Genomic DNA, 23,090 nt, shown 5'->3' with positions numbered 1-23,090 from the left:
TGAGACTGTACATTCCATTCAACAGACCCTGTAATAGTTCTTCACTTTCACTGAAGATAGCAATGTCATCAGCAAATCTTATCACTGGTATCTATTCACCTTGAATTTTAACCCCACTCATTAACCTTCTTTCTATATTAGTCATTGCTTCTTCGATATATGGATTGAATATTAGGTGCAAAAGACTTCTTTCTATCTTATACCCTTTTTAATTCTCAGCACTTTGTTCTTGGTCTTCCACTCTTACTGTTCCATCTTGGCTCTTGGAAATATCGCATATTCTATTTCCCTACAACTTACCTCGATTTTTCTCTCAATTTCCATTATGTTCCACCTTTTTAAATTGTTATTTTTTCAGGTGGACAGATTCTAAATCTTCCAAACCTCTTTCAAATTCTGATTAAAATACTGGATCCACTATCTCTTCCCTATTAACTCTTTCTTCCCGTCATCTGACAAGTCCACGCCTTATAAGCTCCTTGAATGTACTCTTTCCACCTATATGCTCTCTCCTCTGCATTCCCTCGGTACTCTTAAAGTTATCGCCCTTGTTTTTATTTTCACCGAAAGTGGTTTTGTCATTTCTAGAAGCTGAGGTAGTGTTTCCGACAATCATTTCCTTTTCGATTTCTTCACACTTTTCAAGCAGCCTTAGCTTCACTGCACTTCCTGTGTGTTTGATTACTATGTGACTCGTATTTCCGTGTTCCTGAATTTCACTAAACACTTTTCTTTCTTCCGCCAATTAACTGAAAATTTCATGTATTAGCCATGGTTTCCTCGGTCTTGCCGTCCTTGTAACTATGTTTTCCTTTCCAACTTCTGTGACTCTCCGTTCCATTTCAATCAGTCATTCTTCTCTCTCATTCCTAATTCTTAGCCCATATTATCCCGTAACATTTCTTTTAGAGAATAAGCCGTCATTCGACGAAGTGTTACTGTACTTATCTTCCGTGTTCTCTAGATTTCGGCTTTTAAGCATTTGCTTAAAGTTCTTACACCGTTGACAGGTCCGATCTGCTAAGGCGCAGTAATACACAGTCAAATGGCGGTTTATCCTCTCAAGAAATATTCCATGACTGTGGCTCAACACCATTGATAACTTTTTCTCGTAACACTTTCTTTACTCGTTGCCCTACAATCCCAATCCAATTCCCCATGACTATAAGATTTTCATCTCCCTTTGCGAACTGAATTACCCGTTGGATATCCTCATATACTTTCTCCATCTCTTCATCTTCAGCTTGCGACGTCTGAATGTACAACTGAACTGTTGTTGTCGTTGTAGGTTCGCTGTCGGTTCTTCTACATCGTCATCATCTGAATCAAGAATTGGACCTTATGGTCTATTCTGTCTGCTTCAAAATTGGTCAAGTTATCTCCTCATTAGTCTTCTTACAGATTTTTACCTTTTGGTTTATATTGTTTTATGGCTTTAGTGATTCTGGTGAGGTGTTCTATGCAAATCCCTCATCTTTAAGTTGAATGCAGAGTATCATCATTTGCTGTCTTAAACGAGAACTACACCAGATATAGAAAAACAAGACAATACATATTAAATTCTTCTCCCTCCGCATTTAAAAATAAATGGTGCCAAAATAATAATTAAGGACATAATCTCCCTCTTCAGCCTACTCTCTGGGTTCAGAGGTGTGAATGAAAGATTAGAGAAAACATCACAAGAAACACCACTATGTACAGTGACACACATGCACAAAAACAAAATACGAGCAGCATATGCATATCACCAGAATCATCCACCGCTCACCGGCTTTGTAGAAAACCCACTGCGCCAACAATCTGTCTCTACAACATTTTGTCTATTGCAGATTCCTGCTTACTGATGGCATTCAAGAGTATAACATTTTTCTTTACGCCATCTTCTCATCCGTTTCTTGACTTATCGAGGGTTTTTGTTGTTGTAAGTTGACAATGAAAGATTGATTAGGAAGTCGGTTCTGGTATGTGGAGTACGTAACCTGCCCATTGCAGTCGTCTGCTCTTTTGATATTGTGAAACGTTGGACCTAGTGGTAGCGTCTTTGACTAGTAATCACAACGTCCTGAGTCTCGGGTTGAAACCACGCCACTGCTTAAATTCCGAAGAAAAGTCATCAGCAATGACAGCAGAAGACGTCTGGCGTAATAAGTCATCCTCGTCCTGTCAACGGCCTTGTCGAAGTGGTTGGAGGGGCGGATTGAAGTTCAGGAAACCATCTTTCCCTTGGGGTGGGAAACTACCCATAAAAGGCGGAAGAATAAGTTATAATCAAAGGCATGAAGATGCTGAGGGCAATAGAAATCACTTCATTAAAGACGCATAACGGGTACCGACATGACATAAGACCTGTAATTGAAAATGTTTCATGATGATCTCCCCATTGGCAACACAATCTGGAATAGTCCCCGACTCGTATTTCCGGAAGGGGAATACAAGCGAAAGGTGATCGTTAGACAAAGATTCTTTTACCAACGAAAGGACAATGTTCCACGAATGGGAGCGTGGAATGTTACGAGCTTGAACGTGATAGAAAATCTGGAAAGGAGAATTCTAAGGTTCAGTCTAAATACAGTGGGCTTCAGTGAAGTGACATTGAAAGAATACAATTATTTCTGGCCAGACGAGTAAAGTACCACATCAACAGCAACAGAAAAATGGTATAACGGAAGTAGGAAGATAAGGCAAAGTGGGAGGTACAGAGTCATCCAAGCCAGACAGGTCTCGTAGGCGGCAATCAGATGAAGAGCAGCCCAAAACGCATTAGGGCAGAGAGAGGGGCTCCTAGGCATAGGGGAGCCTACTGTCCTGGAGGAGACAACCTCTATGAAAAACAGAAAGGGCCTTGCAAAACCTAGAGAGATGGATCTATCGCTGTAGTGAAAGCAGTCATCTAAGAGAAACAACCCCAAAAGAAAACTAAGTGTACTTGGATACCTAAAGGCGCCTATATAAGAGAATAAGTGTCTGGCGCTGCGTTAGATAGGTTACTGCTGCTACAATGGAAGGTTAAGAGGATATCGGTGTGTTGGAACGTGGTGTTATAGTCGGCGCATAAGCAAGGGTACGCAGGAACGCCGAGGTAGTGACGAAGTAGGGACTTTCCCGTACTACCATTTTACGGGAGTGCCTAGAATATGAGGAATTCGGTAAAACATCGTATCTCCAACATCGCTGCGGCTAGTAAAAGATCCTGCACGAGCGGGACCAACGACAAGTGAACAGATTAGTTCAACGGGACAGAAGTGCAACCCTTCCTGAAATTGCTGTCGATTTAAATGCTGGGCCATCAAAAAGTGTCAGCGTGCGATCCATTCAACGAAACATCGTCGATATGGGATTTCGGAGCCGAAGGCCCACTCGTATATCCTTGATGAAGGCACGACACAAAGCTTTACGCCTCTGTTGGGCTAGTCAACACCGACATGAGTGGAAACAAGTTGCCTGGTCGGACGAGTCTCTTCTCAAATTGTACCGAGTGGATGGACGTTTGCAGGTATGGAGACAACCTCATGAATCCATGGACCCTGCATTTCAGCAGTAGACTGTTCAAGTTGGTGGAGGCTCTGTAATGCTATGGGGCGTGTGCAGTTGGAGTGATATGAGACCCCTGCTACGTCTAGATACGACTCTGACAGAAGACACATAGGTAAGCATCGTGTCTGATCATTCTGCATTCTGAGCACTTGGCCTATTACAACAGGACAGTGAGACACCCCACACAACCATAATTACTACAGAGCGTCTTCAGGAGCACTCGTCTTAGTTTAAACTCGTCTGAGTTTAAACCCTTCCGCTGGCCACCAGATTTCCTAGACTTGAGCATTATTGAGCATATGCGGGGTGCCTTGCAACGAGCTATTCAGGGTTCATGGTTTCATTTTTTTCCAACACTACTTCAGACATTAGTCGAGTCCCTGCCACGTCATGCTGCGGCACTTTTGTGTGCTCGAGGGGGACTGCAGAGTATTAGGCAGGCGTACCACTTTTTCTGCATCTTCAGTGTAACAGGAACAAACGACTCGGAATAGACATTGTATTTCAGATTCGCTACTTGTAAAGTAGGCAGTACAACAGTTAAAGAAGTAGAACTAGAAAATGAACTAAATTCACAAAATATTGACATGGCCAGCATAACGGAAACCAAAAAGACCTCCAGTGGTTACACTACAAGAAACGGGTATGACATGATCTGCAACGCAGTCCCTGTGCTGGAGTTTTGTCCACTGGAAGACGACTTTAACGATATATACTCTTACACCTTCATCATTGAATGGATAATAGTGGTCAGTTTAAAGATACCAAGGGATTATCTATCGGTAGTTGGAGTATATACCCCAGAAGAGGGACGGGACAACAATCGTAAAGTCTTCTATAATATCTTGCAACGAACGCTACATAACATAAACAAAATTGATTATCTAATAATAGCAGGAGATTTGAATGCTTGGGTTGGTAAGCCACCTGGGAAACTTTACTGATTAAAAAGAGAAAAATGTAATAAATAATAATGGGTGCAGATTGAAGGTTTTCACATTAAATAATGAGCTAAGAATAACAAACGCATTCTACAGGCATAAACAGATTCACAAATATATGTGGCGAGCTAGAGGGTCTGCTACGATTATAGACTACGTAACTGCAAATATGACTTGGTCTTTAGTGCAAGACACAAGGGTCTTCAGAGGTCCATATGTCTCGACAGATCATTTCTTGCTGTTCTCAAAAACAACACTCTTAAAAGGTGGAAGATATCTTACTAAAGGTAACAAAACAATTCTGACGCAAAATTTAGTTAAAGAAGAGAGTATCCAGTTACTACACCAGAAAAGGCATGAAGAATGCTTAAGTTTAAATAAAAAAGCGGATAACATCAACCAGGAGTGGAATAATATGATGGAAGAACTAATTAAAGCAGCAACAGAAGCACTGGGCAAAAGGCAGAAAAGTTTTTTTTTTTTTTTTTTTTTTTTTTTTTTTTTTTTTTTTTTTTTTTTAAAGGGGCCTGCGATATTGGATCGAAGGAAGAAAACATGCCCACTTAAAAATATCGAAATCCCCAGACGATGACGCTCTCAGACTATAAAACACACAGAAATCAGTTCTAATCAAAAGGAAAGTCTGACAAGTTAAAACCTTGGTTGAGATAATTATGTAACAGGTACTCATCATGATGTAAGAGGAGAAAAGACAAAGCATACAAAATAAACATTTAAACAAAGAAGATAAGAAAACTCTCCAAATAATATGAATCAAATTGGTTACAGTACTATAAAGCACTCTACACATATGTACAAGGTACACGGGTGGTTCTGTGTGACCCAGACAGGAATGTAAACTTTATACCTTTTGAGGATGTACAGGATGCAATAACGTGTAGCAAGAAAAGGAAGATTACAGGATGTGACAAAATCGATATAGAACTGACAAAGTACGCACCAAATACTGCAGAAATAAGGATACTCAATTTTGTGAATATGTTCTTGCAAAGTGGTTATATACCTAAAGAGTGGAATATTGTGCAGATAATTGCAAATTATAGTGTAATGTAGCAAAGGTAAGCCCAATTTATAAGAAAGGAAATGGACATGGATGTCAGACTTGCAGAAGTTTTTGCCTTTTGAATTCATATTATAAATTGTATGCTAGAATTTTAATAAAACGACTATCGCAAATCGCCGAAACTGTAATATCTGATACCGACAAGGTTTTCGAAAAGGCAAACCATGCTCGGACTTCATCTTCACCACAACTAATAGGAAAACGTTGCTGAATTCAGTTTACCAACTTTTCTTGTTCATTGACTACAAAGAGGCGTTCGATAAAGCAAATCGAAACAAAACGTGGGAAATTTTAAGAATCAGAGTTATTCCATCTCATCTTATAAGAGCTGTACAGCGTTTATATATAATAACAAAATACAAATAAAATAGTAGATAGCAGGCGTAATAAGGCTGGAATAAACCAAGATCTGGACAAGGGTGTTCCCTGTCATCCACTCTTTTGAATATGTATATCGACGATATAACCACAACTTGGTTACAGACAATGAGACATTTCAAAATTAACTATGTGGATAAAAGTACACTATACAGTCTGAATGTCTTAATTACAAAATCGATGACATTTTTAGGACACCAGCCTATGCGAGTAAAAACTGAAATTGACAAGCAGATTACAGAGCAATTTAACACATTTAAATATTTTAGATCCAATATTACATAAGGGCAAACAATGAAATACAAAATAAGTTAGACCTGTTTAACTATTTCTGTGGGACTTTACGCACAACATCGGGAAAGAAAGTCCATAGTGCCATGCCAGCACTGCTCTATGAACGCGAAAACAGGATTCTTTAGAAGAGAGATGAAAAGAGAATAGAAGCATGTGAAATGGATTTGCTTAGATACGTGGCTGGAGATACTTTGATGGATAAAAAGAGAAATGATGACATCCGAGGTGAAATGAATATATAAAACATAATGGACATAATAAAACAATAACATTTAAGGTGAAAAGAACATATAAACCGCCATAAAGCTACTCATGACAAATCCGTTAAGTATTGCCGTTACTTCTTGTGCAACGCAGGGTTAGAATGTTATTAATTATATAACGATGCTTATGTTGACGTCGTCCATATACAACATATCTAATTTTCCATTCTTACTTAGTTCCAGCAATCTATATACAGGATATACTTGCTACTTAATTAATCGCTTCTTGCAGTAAAGGAGGAATTCCCAATATCGTTAACCGGAAATTAGAAACAAAAGAATATTGACAGAACACGCAAGTAAAGCACGAAGAAATTGTAGATGAATATACTATTATGGGTTAATAAAGTAATTTTTACTTTTCACTATCACAGCAACTTGAGAAGCTCGCTTCAATTTTTCGACAACCTTACTTAGTCTCAGCGCTTGTTCGTTTACACCAGTATTGACTGCGGTAGGAATCTACCGCAAAAAAACCATAAAAAACTGGGTGTAAGACAACTTTAACTGTGGTATACGTTCTCGTAGATGTCCTTTATTACGCATATTGTATACCGTTTTACTTAGTTGTGTGGAGGTCACAAGATCTTGGGCATATTGTACGTTGTTTATGAATTTTGAGCAGTCTATGCCATGGAAAAATATATGGCGGTCAAAAAACTTAGTTCATAATTTAATTTACAGTAATCTGAGCGACGATAGTTTCCAGTTGAAAGCGTCAAAGTATTTGCTCACGCCTTGGTTTTCATATAATTAAAAGCAGCAAGCCCATTTTTAAATTAAAGAAGGCGTATTTCCTCCAGGCCCACATAACATAGCGGCTTCCACCCCCACACCCTCTCCCGTCTTCCTCGAGTGAAACCTCCACGCCGACGCCATAATGATATTAAAGATCACATTACACGGGGTTACCCGGCATACTGCAGTTTCGCTCGGCTTCTGCATCCCTCTTTATTAAAAGGGACTGCAGATTATCACCCCTACGGTATAAGCAATTTTCTCAGAAAACTGTGCGCCAGACACGAGGCAGAACTTCGGAACGGAAATTAAGCTGCGACAGGGAAGACTGAGGACATTAAGACTCGCGATAACGCTGTAGTCCCGTCGGGTGATAAATTTATTGCGCGATGTAGACAGTCATATTTTGCGGGCAATTATTTAAGGACTCTGTTACACCGGGTGACTATAGTTAAAATGCAGCTACTTACAGAGATCCAGAGTGGGATATAATTATCATATGAAGAGAAACTTAATAGACTTTCTAATGCGTTAGTGGGGAACTGATTTATGCTGGAAATAAATTGGTTCTAATTTTGGCCATCAGGTTCAAATCTGGCGCTGTACTGCCCTCGTCGACGTCTCAGATGCTCATATTGAACAAATTGTGTAAGCGGCATCATCACGTCTTTCTCACATGTTTGACCTTAACTGCCCACATCCAGTTGCTCATTCATTAGATGGCAATATTTCTAAACGTCTTTCTTGCATTCACAGCGCCAGATTTGCACCTGTTGGCCGAAATTGGATCCAGGTTTCTCTTTGCGTAAACACATCAGATTATTTCTGCCATACGATAATTATGACCCACAACGGCCCTCTGTGAGTAGCCGCACCTTAATCTTAGCTGCACCTTAATGAAAGCAAACCGGCATTAGTAACCGCTTCTCAGTCCTCCTACACTACAATAATCTAATTTGCCCTTAGGACCTGATTTCAACTGCGAACAGTGGTGATTATAGTGCCCGATGATTACTTAGACGTAAGTTTCCCAGGCTCTCGAAAAGGTAGTGCTCAGCTAAACGAGAGTCAAGTGATGGCTGTCTTGTGTGATGGTATCCACTATGCATACGTTAACATCATCACCGTTTTAGCTGCTGAAAACAAGATCGATTCCTGCTTTTGTCAACGTATACATACATTCATTTATGAAGAGATCGCGCTCGTAAATATTATCTTGAAGTTAATGTAAACATTAGCAACAAGATGTAACTATTATAGATAACTTTAATAACATATACTAATGGAAACCACCGAGTGAGGTGGCGCAGTGGTAGCACACTGGACTCGCAATTCGGGAGGACGACGGTTCAATCCCGCGTCCGGCCATCCTGATTTAGGTTTTCCGTGATTTCCCTAAATCACTCCAGGCAAATGCGGGGATGGTTGCCTTGAAAGGGCACGGCCGACTTCCTTCCCCATCCTTTCCTAATCCGATGAGACCGATGACCTCGCTGTTTGGTCTCTTCCCCCAAACAACCCAACCCCAACTAATGGAAACCTGTAAGTGATGCTGATCTAATCACAGTCTTGGCCTCCGTGTCCAAAGTCGCTAAGGCGAGATTACTGAGTTAGACGTTTCGGATCGTGATGGATGAAATTATTACTCCTCGTAATTGGCCACCAACGGAAAGCGTGTATATGATTAGGGTCCCTGATTACCAAACCACTCCGCGGTCTGATGTACGTGATGATGCTGATAATGATCTGTCAACCAGTTGGGACCTTCACTTCTGCGTCCCCTTTCGTTCTGTCCTCCAGCAGTAGGCTGTCGCTGTACGTGTGTTATGCACTGAGGTGACAAAAGTCGTTGGAACCCCCTAATAACGTCTCGGACTTCCTTTTGCCCGGTGTTCTGGGGCAGCTGGACATGGCATGAACTCAAGAAGTCGTTGGAAGTCCCCTGCAGAAACACGGATACGTGATGCCTCTATAGCCGCCCATAATGGCGAAAATGTTTCCTGTGCAGGTTGTATGAACGAATTGACTCCTCAATTATGTGCCATGAATGTTCAAATGGATCCATGTCGTGCTGGGTGATCAAACAATTCCTTCGAATTATCCAAAGTTTTCTTCAAGTCAATCGTGAACAATTGTGACCTGGTGACACGGCGCACTGTTATTCATGAAAATTCCATTGCAGATGGCTGCAATTGGTCTACAAGCAGCCGAAAATGATGGGTTCAGTTGGATCAGACAACCTAGTCCATTCCATATAAACACAACTCATATCATTATGGAGCCACCACCAGCTTCCACAATGCCTTGTTGACAACTTGGGTCCATGGCTTCGTGGGTCTGACAAAACTAGAACCCTGCCAGTATCTCTTATCAACTGAAACCGGAACTCATCTGACCAGACCACTGTTTTCCAGTGGTCTAGTGTCCAACCGACACGGTCAAGGCCCAGAGATGAGTTGCAGGCGATGTGGTGCTGTTAGCAAGTGACTCGCGTCGATCGTCTGCTGCCATAGCCCATTAACACCAAATACCGAAGCACTGTCCCAATGATACGTTCGTCTTACGCCCCACATTGATTTCTATGCTTATTTCATGCCATTTTACTTCATTGTTACCAATGATAACTCTACATAAACGCCGCTGCTGTCGCTCGTTAATTGAAGGTTACGGATTTTCTCGCGGTGAGAGGCAATGCCTGAAATGTGCTGTCCCCGGAATATCGATTTCCCTAACGATTTGGGAAAGGAATGCCACAGGCTTCTAGTCCCACTACGATTCGCCGTTCAAAATTCCAGTCGTGCAGCCATAGTTGCTTCAGAAACATTTTCAGGTGAATCACTCGGGTACAAATGACGGATCCACCAATGCACTGCCCTTTCATACCTCGTGCACGCGATACTCCCTCCATTTGTATATGTGCATATCGCTATCGTATGACTTCCGTTACCTCTGTGTATCATCACTCAGCACTATCTTGTTCATCAAGAACACAAGCACAGGACTAAACAACACAAGCACCGTTTCTAGCTAGCCGACCATGCTATACAATTCCACTGAACATTGTCTACTCACAATGACAATGATAAAAATTTCTTCCAGTTTAGCATTAAAAAAATCCTCCTACGCTTACACTGTTCGACTGCTATTTTTATGTATCACTTCACACTAAAGCCGCCCTCTCATGGGGCATGTTCCTTATAGCAGAGCATGCCAACCGTGGTAAGTGTCATGGTTGCTACACGCTCCTGCTACATTTCACGGAACGTGCTCCTCATCGTGATTTGCGGCTGCAACAATCTTCAGCGATATTGCCAGCTACATCTTGCGAGCAAATCAAACAATTTGTATACGAAAATCAACACTCGTAAAATAGTTGCATTAACTCCGTTAGCGATCGTCGAAGCGCGATGGGGAAAACTGCGAAGAAGGCGCTGGACTCGTCGATGACTTGAACCCATAGTTGCTGGCAGAAGAACACTACATAAGTTGCACAAGAATATGAGATACAGTCTGGTAGCGGTTATTCGTTAACTCAACTGAATCTACATGATATATTCGGTAATAAATTGTGTGTATTTAAAGTGTAGTGTCTTATTTCACTTTGTGCGTGCCTAATATCCACATTCTCGATGATTTATTGACTTCCATCACGCTGAAGTAACGCTCTCCAACACACAGATTTTAAGATCAATATTTGTTTCATAATTTCATTCGAATGGAAGAGTAGATATTTTCGAATATACTCACTATTATTCAGTTATTTACTAACGTGATACAAGCATAAGCTGCTCCATAAAACTAAGAGAATGATATATATTTTTCACACAAAGTTTCTTAATAGCAAAATGATGCAGCCTATGACTTGTATTTACTTTCTGATATAGACAGACAGCTACTTTACGAGCTGGAGCAGATACAAAATTTACAATAAACAACATGGGCTATTCCGGCTTACATTTGTCTTAAATTAATAACCAAGTTCCAGAAAAAAAATAGTTAAAAGTGTTACGGAAGGTAGCTAGACACGAACTTTCTACCTTTCACTCGTTACTTTACGACGCAGTGGATTATGCTATGATTTCAACACCACAAGGTCGTAGTACAAGGTATGCATTTTGTACAGACGTTGAAGGCTGTAACGACAGATGGTGTTATTTCATGATAAAATGCAGCAGTACCGAAAACAATACGCTTTTGATAAATCATTGTCCCGCAGCACTAAACAGTATACTTTCATAGCTCGCAGGTTGTAATAGGAAAAGTATAATACAGAACAAGTTTTTTACAATCAGTGTGCAATTCCACGTCATTTTATTATACCAAATCGTATGGAAAACGATGCATTTTCCAGATCCTCAATATGCTAGGGCACTGAAACAGCAAATATTCACACGACCTACGCAAAAGTATAAATACAGCCAATTACAAGTTCTGCTTGTGACGTAAAACCGATGCTACATCTCATCGACTACTTTCCTCTTCACAAGGCGGAAATCTGACCTGGGAGATTCTTCCTTTCACGCTTTGCAACGTAGTGGAACATGGAATTCCACACTTCGACGTCAGCAGCACGTCCCGTGAGAGGGGACCTTAACTAGGCCTATTTACGCAGATTTAAAGATTACAGAAAGTAGTAAGAGCTACTCTCTTACACTGACGGAAAGAAAATCACAAACACGAAGAAAGATTATGGCACATAAACAAAAGTTGTTAGGTGTGTTTCTACAACTGATGGGTGATGTCTATTCACTATTCGCGCCATTCGGATAAGAATGACTTTAGCAGCGCCATAAAGAGGATGCAAATCATGTTTGCTTTATATACACATTGTAATGGTAGTGAGAGTTTGTTTCCTTCGAGACTGGAAATGGTGAGTCGAAGTTAGCCAAGAATGCTTTTAGGGTGACAAAGACGCCATTTCGAACATCTCACTGAGTTGAAGCTGGATGTTCCTTCTTCAAAGGAACTCTACATGATTGCTGATGATGCGGTAGTCACGAGAATGAATGGTTGCAAGACGACTGTGCTCCGGACAGTCACAAAGCACTAACGAAGGGGGAAGACCATAGTTTTCGGCATATAACTCTGGCGCATCGTATTGCATTTAGAGCAGCAGTATGAGAGGCAGTTGGTACTATAGTGGCACAACGATCAGATACAAATCGGTTACTTCAAGGATATCTCCGAGCCAGTCGTCCTGCAGCGTGCACTCCACTCAGCCCAAACCACCGCCATCTGTGACTTCAGTGGTGTCAAGCGAGAGCTCAAATTTTTGCGTCGGTCCGGTGATTCGATCTGTTGTGGTGCTATTCAAGAATGGATTCCAGAGGTATTTTCCAACAGGATAACGCTTTCCTACTTTCCGCCATTGCAACCAACATGCGATACAGAGTGTCGACATGTTGCCTTGTCGTGCTCGATCACTTGCACTGTCACCATTGGAGCAGATGTAACATCATTGGTTGAGAACTACAGAGTCATCTACAACCAGCAATAATCGTCCGTGTACTGACCGACCAGTTGCAACAGGCTACATACTGACATCTGGCACCCTATACGACACAATGCATGAACTTTTGCATGCACATCTATTGCATCAGAGCATGTTGTAAAAACAGACGTACATATGTATGTCTGTATGTATGTATGCATGTACCACTGGACTAACTTCAGCCAAACTTGGTACACATATCGCTTGCTGTCTGGAAAAGGACTGCTCTCGGTGTAACAACTACCTACCTACAGTAGAGCTGGGAGTGAAATAGCAGGTTAGCCCACGACATATAAATACTCGTAGTTTATTCATCTAATATTTGAGAACGGGAGCGCTTAGTGATTTGAAACAAACATTACCCATAATTTCAAACCTTTACTAAACTTTTCCTGGCTGAAAGCCCCCACAAAATTGCGAAAGGAAACAAGTTTACCGCTTACTACGTTATTCATTGTTTATGTAGAGAAACTGCCGCATGAAGAATGTGGTTTTAATGTACTTCTGCTTCGCTAGAAACTGTGTTTGGGATATATTCTGCAGATGGTATTCACATACATCACCGAGAGTACCAGCAAAATTTTATCATTGTATAAGACAGTTCAGGAGATATCATAAACGCTGAGACGCGTGAAAAACTATGGGAACATGTCGGACGTTTAAATTTATTATGCTTTGCTAATAACTCTATTCAGAACATATTTCGCAGACAGTATCCACGTATGTCGCCGAATTTATCCACAAAATTAAAAAACTGTACGAGACATAGTTCATAGATGCGAAGTCAAATACTGAGATGCGTGAGAAACTGCCGCATCACGGATAAATTTTTGATTAATAAATCAAAAATTCATTCATGATGCGGCAGTTTCCCCTGCTACTAATTCTACTCACAGCACATTTCGCAGACAGTGGACACAAATACCACTGGATGTATCTGAACAACGGTATCATTGTACGACAGATAATTACGGAGCGTTGAACAGCGCGAGAATGAAGCTGTAGGTTGAAATTATCTAGAGGAATAGGCGATAAATATGTACAAATACGTGTGAAATATTTTAAATATATGTGAAACAAATTTGTAACGTTCGTACATGGGCAAAGTCACGGGTAAGTAGATTCTAAACCCCTGGAAGGATTTCAGATATCACTATACATACCAGTTGCACTCTGGAAAGAAGTGGTGTTGCAGTAAGATCCGCCAGCCCATTTGGGTGGGAGTGATAGCGTGGAGAGAGAAAGATGGAGAAGGTGGAGACGGGGAGGTGCAGAACGATATGGCCAGGGAGAGAGAGAGAGAGAGGGAGGATAGAGGAGATGGACAGAGAGAGGGTGTGAAGGAGATGCGCATATAGAAAACTGCAATAACTACATACGCAAGCAACTCGGGGTACTCAGCTAGTTTTAAAACGAAAATGTTGACGCAATAACACGTCGAACCATAAAATTTCAGAATGAAAGTAGGAATAAATACATGTATACTGGATAAGAATATACTGAATTTATAAGGATTTAATCACGAGGGTGGTTCAAAAGTCGTGTTTGGATAACTTAATCGGTGGTGGAAGGAAAAAAGGAATGTGGTTCAAAAAAAAAAAAAATGGCTCTGAGCACTATGGCACTTAAGGACTTAACTTCTGAGGTCATCAGTCCCCAAGAACTTAGAACTACTTGAACCTAACTAACCTAATGACATCACACACATCCATACCCGAGGCAGGATTCGAACCTGCGACCGTAGCAGTGGAGCAGTTCCAGACTGAAGCGCCTAGAGCCGCTCGGTCACCGCGGCCGGCCCTCTAGGTCACAGCATGGGTATCATGCAGGGAGTAATTCAGCCCACAGACCTATAGAGTAAGTGAGCTGCCCCTACATATTCTCTCGCTCGTTACGCGCAACCTATTAACGCTATAGCTAAATGAAGAGGACGTTTTTGTAGGTAATTTAAATTTAGCTAAATTTTGGACTGGGATACATTTTCGCTAGAGTCCGTGTTTCCAAGTTATTCAAGGAAAAACTGGCAAATTTCTAAGATTCTACCTCTTACAGCAGTACTAATAACATATATTATCTACAAATACCAGCATGTAATAAAATGACTATTGTGGTAACATTTCGGATATTTGATTTACTTAGATCTTGCCCAGGCAGATCCAATTCCAACTGTTATCTCTTCATCATGTCTTTTCAATACCTCATTGTTTTGTTACCCCGCTTCCTAGCTTTGTTTATTTATATTTGTCTATTTCTGGGACGTGTGCATCAATCCAAATTTATAATCACATTGTACCCTGAATTATTGTTAATTCTGTTACTTATATTTTTTACTCATATCTAGAGCTGAAATAGCTAACGCACTCTTGCGGTGACCCTCTACTCGGAGATCACATGTGCGAAACCTGATGATGGACAAAACTTTTTTCTCTTGTATTTGGCCGGCAACTGGAGCAAAGGCAGAGAGGTACAGTTCCTAACTACCAAACCTTGCACCGATGACATGAGTTCAATTCCAAATCTCCTCGTAGTTTCTTAAGAGAGATTGCAAGTAATACTATTTCAAGTGATCTGTCCACCGTATGGGAAAGTGAAGCACTTTGAGAGAAGTCGACCATATGTCAGCGCCAGGATTCTACCTCTCCTTTCTTTCATTGTCGCGCAACAGAAACACGACATTACACTATTATACAATCAATACACTCAAAAGGTACACTTCGCACACATCTTCAGCTTTTGGAGCAGGCAACGTGTTGTTGTAGGTATCCGAACCAACTCCTCGTACAACCGTGCCGCACTTTTCTTTTAAACGAATTGGTGATAAGCCCCATTTCATTTCTGTTGGTACTAATTTTGAGAGCTACGGATCTTCTGTGCTAACAGCAGGTATCGCAGTCTAATCTTCCGAAAGTTGTTGTTATTGTTGTAGTCTTCAGTCCAGAGACTGGTTTGAGGCAGCTCTCCATGCTACTCTATTCTGCGCAAGCTTCTTCAACTCCCAGTACCTACTTCAACCTACATCCTTCTGAATTTGTTTAGCGTATTCATCTCTTCGTCTCCCTCTACGAGTTTTACCCTCCACGCTGCCCTTCAATACTAAATTGGTGATCCCTTGATGCCTCAGAATATGTCCTACCAACGATCTCTTCTTCTAGTCGGGTCACAAATTTCTCAATTCTATTCAATACCTCCTTGCCATTGACAGTTTACATTTTATATCCTCTCTACTTCGACCATCATCAGTTATTTTTCTCCACAAATAGCAAAACTCATTTACTGTTTTAAGCGTCTCATTTCCTAATCTAATTCCCGCAGCATCACCCGATTTAGTTTGACTTCATTCTATTATCCTCTACCCAGCTGATCCGTAGCATTGTTCTGTAGCACCACATTTCGAAAGCTTCTACTCTCTTCTTGTCTAAACTATTTATTATCCTTAATTCACTTCCATACATGGCTACACTCCATACAAATACTTTCAGAAACGACTTCCTGACACTTAAATCTATACTCGATGTTAAGAAATTTCTCTTCTTCAGAAACGCGTTCCTTGCCATTGACAGTTTACATTTTATATCCTCTCTACTTCGACCATCATCAGTTATTTTTCTCCACAAATAGCAAAACTCATTTACTGTTTTAAGCGTCTCATTTCCTAATCTAATTCCCGCAGCTTCACCCGATTTAATTTCACTTCATTCCATTATCCTCGTTTTGCTTTTGTTGATGTTAATCTTATATCTTCCTTTCAAGGCACTGTCCATTCCATTAAGCTGCTCTTCCAGGTCCTTTGGTGTCTCTGACAGAATTACAATGTCCTCGGCGAACCTCAAAGTTTTTATTTCTTCTCCATGGATTTTAATTCTTTAATTCTCCCGTAGAACGCCAGTTTTCTTTCTCCAGATAAGTACGTCCTCCTGAGTAGTCCCCGTCCGGAGATCCGAATGGGGGACTATTTTACCTCCGGAGTATTTTAACCAAGAGGACGCCATTATAATTTAACCATACAGTAAAGCTGCATGCCCTCGGGAAAAATTACGGCTGTAGTTTCCCCTTGCTTTCAGCCGTTCGCAGTACCAGCACAACAAGGCCGCTTTGGTTATTGTTACAAGGCCAGATGAGTCAATCATCCAGACTGTTGCCCCTGCAACTACTGAAAAGGCTGCTGCCCCTCTTCAGGAACCACACGTTTGTCTGGCCTCTCAACAGATACCCCTCCTTTGTGGTCGCACCTGCGGTACGGCTATCTGTATCGCTGAGGCACGCAAGTCTCCCCACCAACGGTAAGTCCCATTGGTTCATGGGGAGGGTTCCGAAGGTATGTTATGTAAATGTGTACGTTTTTGATTCTTTGGTATACGGATAACAGCGTTGGAAAAACCTTTGACGGATGTAGAAGGTAACATACATCCTTGCTCGACATATTCCAAAATTCTGATGTTGCTTGAAACCATTTCACCATCTTTGATGCGGACGCTCTGACTTCAGTACAAATTTGTATTATGATGAAGTCTTTAGTATTCTGCTCTGTGAGGTAAAACTGATGAAAGTTGCCGGCCGGAGTGGCCGAGCGGTTCTTGGCGCTGCAGTCTGGAACCACGCGACCGCTACGGTCGCAGGTTCGAATCCTGCCTCGGGCATGGATGTGTGTGATGCCCTTAGGTTAGTTAGGTTTAAGTAGTTCTAAGTTCTAGGGGACTGATGACCTCAGCAGTTAAGTCCCATAGTGCTCAGAGCCATTTTTTTGATGAAAGTATTTTGATATAGAGGTATTTATAGGCTTAAAAATTGAAAAAGGTATATTGTAGAACTTAGCTGCTAGACTTAATGCTTAGCGAAAGATGCTACAGACGGTTAGTTCCAAAGGTGTGTGCATGTGTTGGTCAAGAGTACACTTTGCGCAACTATCTTTTGAGTGACATATGGCAGGTAGGTGGTAATGTCTCGCCGAGTTTGATAAAGGGTCGATTTTTGCTTCGCAGCCGGCAGTGAACCCTCGATGCTGCGCAGACGCCCATGTAGATGGTTACATGCTGCTTACATTGTTGAGCTCACTCGATTCTGTTGCCTATAGGGAAGGAATAGGTGCTCAGGACTTGGTTGGTTGTCTGATTTGTGGGAGGTGACCAAACAGCGAGGTCAACGGTCCCATCGGAAAAGGGAAGGAAGGGGAAGGAAGTCGGCCGTGCCCTTGCAAAGGATCCGTCCCAGCATTTGCCTCAAGCGATTTGGGGAAATCACGGAAAACCTAACTCAGGGTGGCCGGACGCAGGTTTGAACCGTTGTTCAAATGGTTCAAATGGCTCTGAGCACTATGGGACTTAACATCTGTGGTCATCAGTCCCCTAGAACTTAGAACTACTTAAACCTAACTAACCTAAGGACATCACACACATCCATGCCCGAGGCAGGATTAGAACCTGCGATCGTAGCAGTCGCGCGGTTCCGGACTGAGTGCCTAGAACCGCTAGACCACCGTGGCCGACCTGAACCGTTGTTATCCCGAATGCGAGTCCAATGCGAATTTAGGTTTTCTGCATTAATAACAATAATTTCGTGTCGCTACGTGGTATGGTGCAAGTGCTTCAATTAGACGTCATTTCGGGAACTTGCGTGTCCACAGCCTACCCCAGTTATCCAACTTGAGGAAAGGGACCTACACTTAACAGTGGGATCAGAACCACACTTATTTTCTGGCGACTCTTCACGTCGGTAGAGATGAAGACTAGGTTGAAACAAACAATGGAAAATTTGTGGTCCCGCAGAGATTCGATCCCGCGACATAGCGGTTTCCAGGCACGTGTTTACTGATTAATTTTTGATGTATTCTTCATGCATGGTAAAGTAATTCATTTAACTGGGGGCTCACGGGATCCATTACTTGGTGTTTAGAGAAAGGGTTTGAGATTCGTATCCACGTGTACGATGATATCCACTCAACCCGTCACCATTTGTTCTCATATAACGCTGGTGTAGTCTCTCTCAGCCAGAAGAACATCATTTAAAGTTCATGTGAACACGTATTAGCGTTATCTACTTTGGACAAATGGAAATTTGTGCTGTATCGTACTCGATCCCGGATTTTCCGCTTGTCATAAGAGGTCACCGTAACCACTATTTTTTCTTTTTTTTTTATCCACTTCGGGTATCTCTGAGCACGCCCCCAGTGCCGGTTCAAACCTCCACATGTCATGCAATCATAATTCAAATGCTCGCAAATTTGTGAAACTAAGAACTGGAAGATCATATATTGTTTTGTATCGTCATAGAAGTCCTTCGAATCGTGATTATATCATTAATCGCGACAGTGTCTGTGTTCATGCAGTAACTGCAGGTATTACAGTACATATATCAATGTCTGAAGAATATTGTCTTGTAGTAAATGCAGTTATTGTAAAAACACAGGAAATGCCACCATCATTTTATGTGTTAGTATCTGCCAAATACTGTCTTCGGGTGTCAAGACACGTGTGTTTTTACAATCGTCTTTCTTTTTGGAAATGACTCCCGTGTATACGAAGAATAGACCCAATGGTTTCCTCGTCTTTTACACTGTTTCACGAAAATTATCCTTCATTACCTATGGAGATCCCCATTGCTAGTGGACTTGAGATTTTGGCATTCTCTTGACGGATTTAAGAAACATTAACTGATGAGTGTACTTTATGTCAGGCTTATTTGTAAAATCACACTGACTAAGTGCAGCAAAACTAAAACAAATTTCGTCTATGTGATCGCAATTTTCCAGAGAAATGTTTTTAGTTTTCCTCTTTTACTGCTTGCCCTTGTTTCCATAAGCCTAAAACGTTATATCACGAAGCTGCCATGCTGGAAGTTTCATGGCTTACCACTTTGAGTACTCGCAATTTTCAGCTCCCCCGAGATAAGCCGACGAGCAGCGAATTCAGCGGCTAGGTGTGGCGCGTTTATTTGTTTGAGGATCAAGTAGCCTCTCTTCACAAGCTTTTAACTGCCAGTCAGCCGCGCGCGTATGTTTTGTTTGCTTTCGCATATACATTCCTATAGGTATGCGTGTTACACAGCTCGCGTTCTCATGCGCATTTCACGGATGATTCCCGGAATGTTCTCTGATGTAGTTAGTGATATACAGGTTGCACTCAGATGTACATTACACGGATGATTCCTGTAAGGAAGAATGCTGTTATCTGATAACTTCAGATAAATTTTGAATATTTGAAGGACACACAGCCAACATGCTTCAGCTAGTACACCAATGAAGTTAAAAGCTTGACAAGTGCGTGTAGGAATCGCCATCGGAGAGCTCCGTACAAAGTTAATTTTGTATATGGATAGTTCATTTATAGGCAATGATGAACGAGTTTGCAAGTATCAAAAGATATGGAATTAATGGCTGTATATTTCGACTTCATTAACATAGAAGCTTCAAATTTTAATACAACGGACTGTAGACATAAATTTCAACTTAATGCCTCTACACGTTGCTGAGAAGAAGGAGTTGTTACAGACGGGCAGAGAGAGAGAGAGAGAGAGAGACAGAAGGAAACATATTACGAAAAATACTTCGTATGTGACGTGATGGCAAATTAACAATATTCCGATTTTTTTCATTTACTTGTATCGTGAAATCTTGATTCATGCCAAAATTCATGATTCTAGGTCAATGGGAAGTATACTACGGGTGTTGAGTGAATTTGCGAGTACCAAAATATGTGACGTAAATGAACTTATATTATATACTTTGATTGCATGAACTAAAGTTCCTTTCACAAAATTGACTGTCTTGTCGCAGCTGACTACTCGAGACATAAGTCTACTGCAGTTACCCTGGCGTTTTATTTCTGTACTGAGTCTCTTCCGTTTCATTTATACGGCACCGCCAAAATTGCGTGTGTTGTGCAATGTGTCTGCTGTGCCATTTGGCATCTGAATGGTGAAAGTGACGTTATGAGAGACTATTCGTTCCACGAAAAAAATCGAAAAATACGAGCAGAATGTAGGAACAAGGAATGATAACAGAGTTTCTTTAGATCCAAAGCAGTATTCATTTGGAAGTTGTTGGTTAAAGGGCGTTGACAAATTATTTATACGACTAGTAACTGAAAGAAAAGAAAAAGTGTCATCCAAACATTTCAGAATATTTAAATTTATTTTGTCAAGAAAATATATACCTAGCAACACGTCAAACAAGACCTAGAACGCAGTGCTTTTTAGTTTATCTTCTGTGTCTTATTTTACCGTTAGCTTCCAAATAACAGCAACAATTATTTTATTATCATATTATGATGACCTTGCGACTGCTGAAATAATTTTCATTAAAACATATTAATCTGTTTACGTTCTTGTTTGTGTATACGGGCTTTTTATCTGTAAAAGGTAAATATCATTACCGTTTCAAATACTTCGTTGTAGGAGCACACTATAAGGAACAAATACCAGGACCTTGTGTAACTTTTGAATGTGTCACGAAAACAATGAAAATGCAAGCAACACATTAAAGAGTAAGAACACATAAGCACCATAACAAACTCTACAGGGTGACACAGAATAACGGGAATGTCTGAAATGAGTAGTGGCAGCCATGGGAAGGTGGCATCACTGCGAGTTCGTGACAGTTGGCGAGTAAACACCCCGCCATTTCAGTTATCATGGATTAGTGGAACGGACAACAGCATGCGTTAGCCATAAAAATGTTTTATAGAAACAAAGTCAGTTTGATAACGCCGCAGAGGGAGTTAATTTAGGACGTATGATGCCGTTCCGTCGAAACACGTGATAAAATGTTGGATTAATAACTTTGAAGAGAATGGATCTGCCCTGAAAGATGAAACCAACAGGACGACAAAGAAGTGTGCGGTCTCCAGCGAACATTGATGTTGTACGCGAATCTGTCTTACGGAGCCCAGGGCGTTCAATTTGCAAGGAAGCAGCAGTGGTTGGAAAGTCCAGAGGGAGTGTTCGCAGAATTCTTCATCTTGATTTAAAATTTCGTGCGTACAAATTACAGATGATGTAGCAACTGAAGGTTCAAATTGTTCAAATGGCTCTGAGCACTATGGGACTTAACTTCTGAGGTCATCAGTCCCCTAGAACTTGGAACTACTTAAACCTAAGGACATCACACACATCCATGCCCGAGGCAGGATTCGAACCTGCGACCGTAGCGGTCTCGCGGTTCCAGACTGAAGCGCCTAGAACCGCTCGGCCACAACGGCCGGCAACAATTGAAGGAAAACGATTACCTGTTGCGATTAGGATTCTGTCACCAAATGATAACAAAAGTAAACAATGACCATGAATTTCTAAGCAAGTTGTGGCTTTCAGAAGAGGCGCATTTTCATCTCACAGGCTATGTGTATAAATAGAGCTACTGTTTCATTACATGGGATAATCGGACCGTATTTATTCGCAAATGAACGGGGAAACACAATAACTGCCAATACCGATCGTTACGTACAGATGTTACCAACTTTCGTTTTACCTGCATTGAACAACTTCCCGAAGGTTCAAGAAGACTGGTTTCGACATGACGGAGCGACATCACACATTGCACGGCAATCCATGGCATATGTGTGAGAATTGTTTGGAAACCGTTTGATTTCACGATTCGGTAACATTCCCTGGTCCCCTAGATCGCCAGATTTATCCGTTTTCTTGTGGGGCTACCTCGATGGCAAAGTCTACGAGACTCGACCAAGAACCCTGGATCAGTAAAAATAAAGAATTCTGGATGCAATGCACAGTATCCCAGGTGAGATGTTGCAGCGGTCAATGAGGAATGTCAACAGCAGATTTCACGAATGTATTCGTACTGGAGGACGCCATCTAAAGGACGTAATTTTTAAAAACTGATAAATGGGTCAAATGACTCTGTGCACTTAGGGACTTAACATCTGAGGTCATCAGTCCCCTAGAACTTAGAACTACTTAAACCTAACTAAACTAAGGACATCACATACATTCATGGCCGAGGCAGGATTCGAATTTGCCACAGCGGCCATCAACTGATAAAGGCCATCAATGTTTCGTAAATGGCTAAGTTGTAAGGTTTCAGTTACTATAAATGAAATTTCTTCCCTTCATCACTTCTAGTTTTATTGGATTGTGGTGTGGAAATATTTCCGTTTTTGAGTGTCACCCAGTATATTAGATTTCTGTAATAGATTAGCGTTTGCCTTAAGGGGGGGGGGGGGGGTAGGACGTCAAACGGGCTGTCTTGGAGGAGGACAGACGCCACAGGACATTTTAACTTCCACTGTCTATACTTTTACGAATAAATTCATAAAACTTTGTCAGAATGACCAGGAAGGATTCCGAATTCACAATCATAGCAGTGGAAGATCCAAAAAATTACAAAATATTTTTTTTACATGTGAAAGTTAATCATTTTT

Source organism: Schistocerca piceifrons, chromosome 4 (assembly GCF_021461385.2).
Source record: "Schistocerca piceifrons isolate TAMUIC-IGC-003096 chromosome 4, iqSchPice1.1, whole genome shotgun sequence".
NCBI lineage: Eukaryota > Metazoa > Arthropoda > Insecta > Orthoptera > Acrididae > Schistocerca > Schistocerca piceifrons.
The sequence above is the reverse complement of the archived record's forward strand: the minus strand, read 5'-3'. Positions refer to the sequence as shown.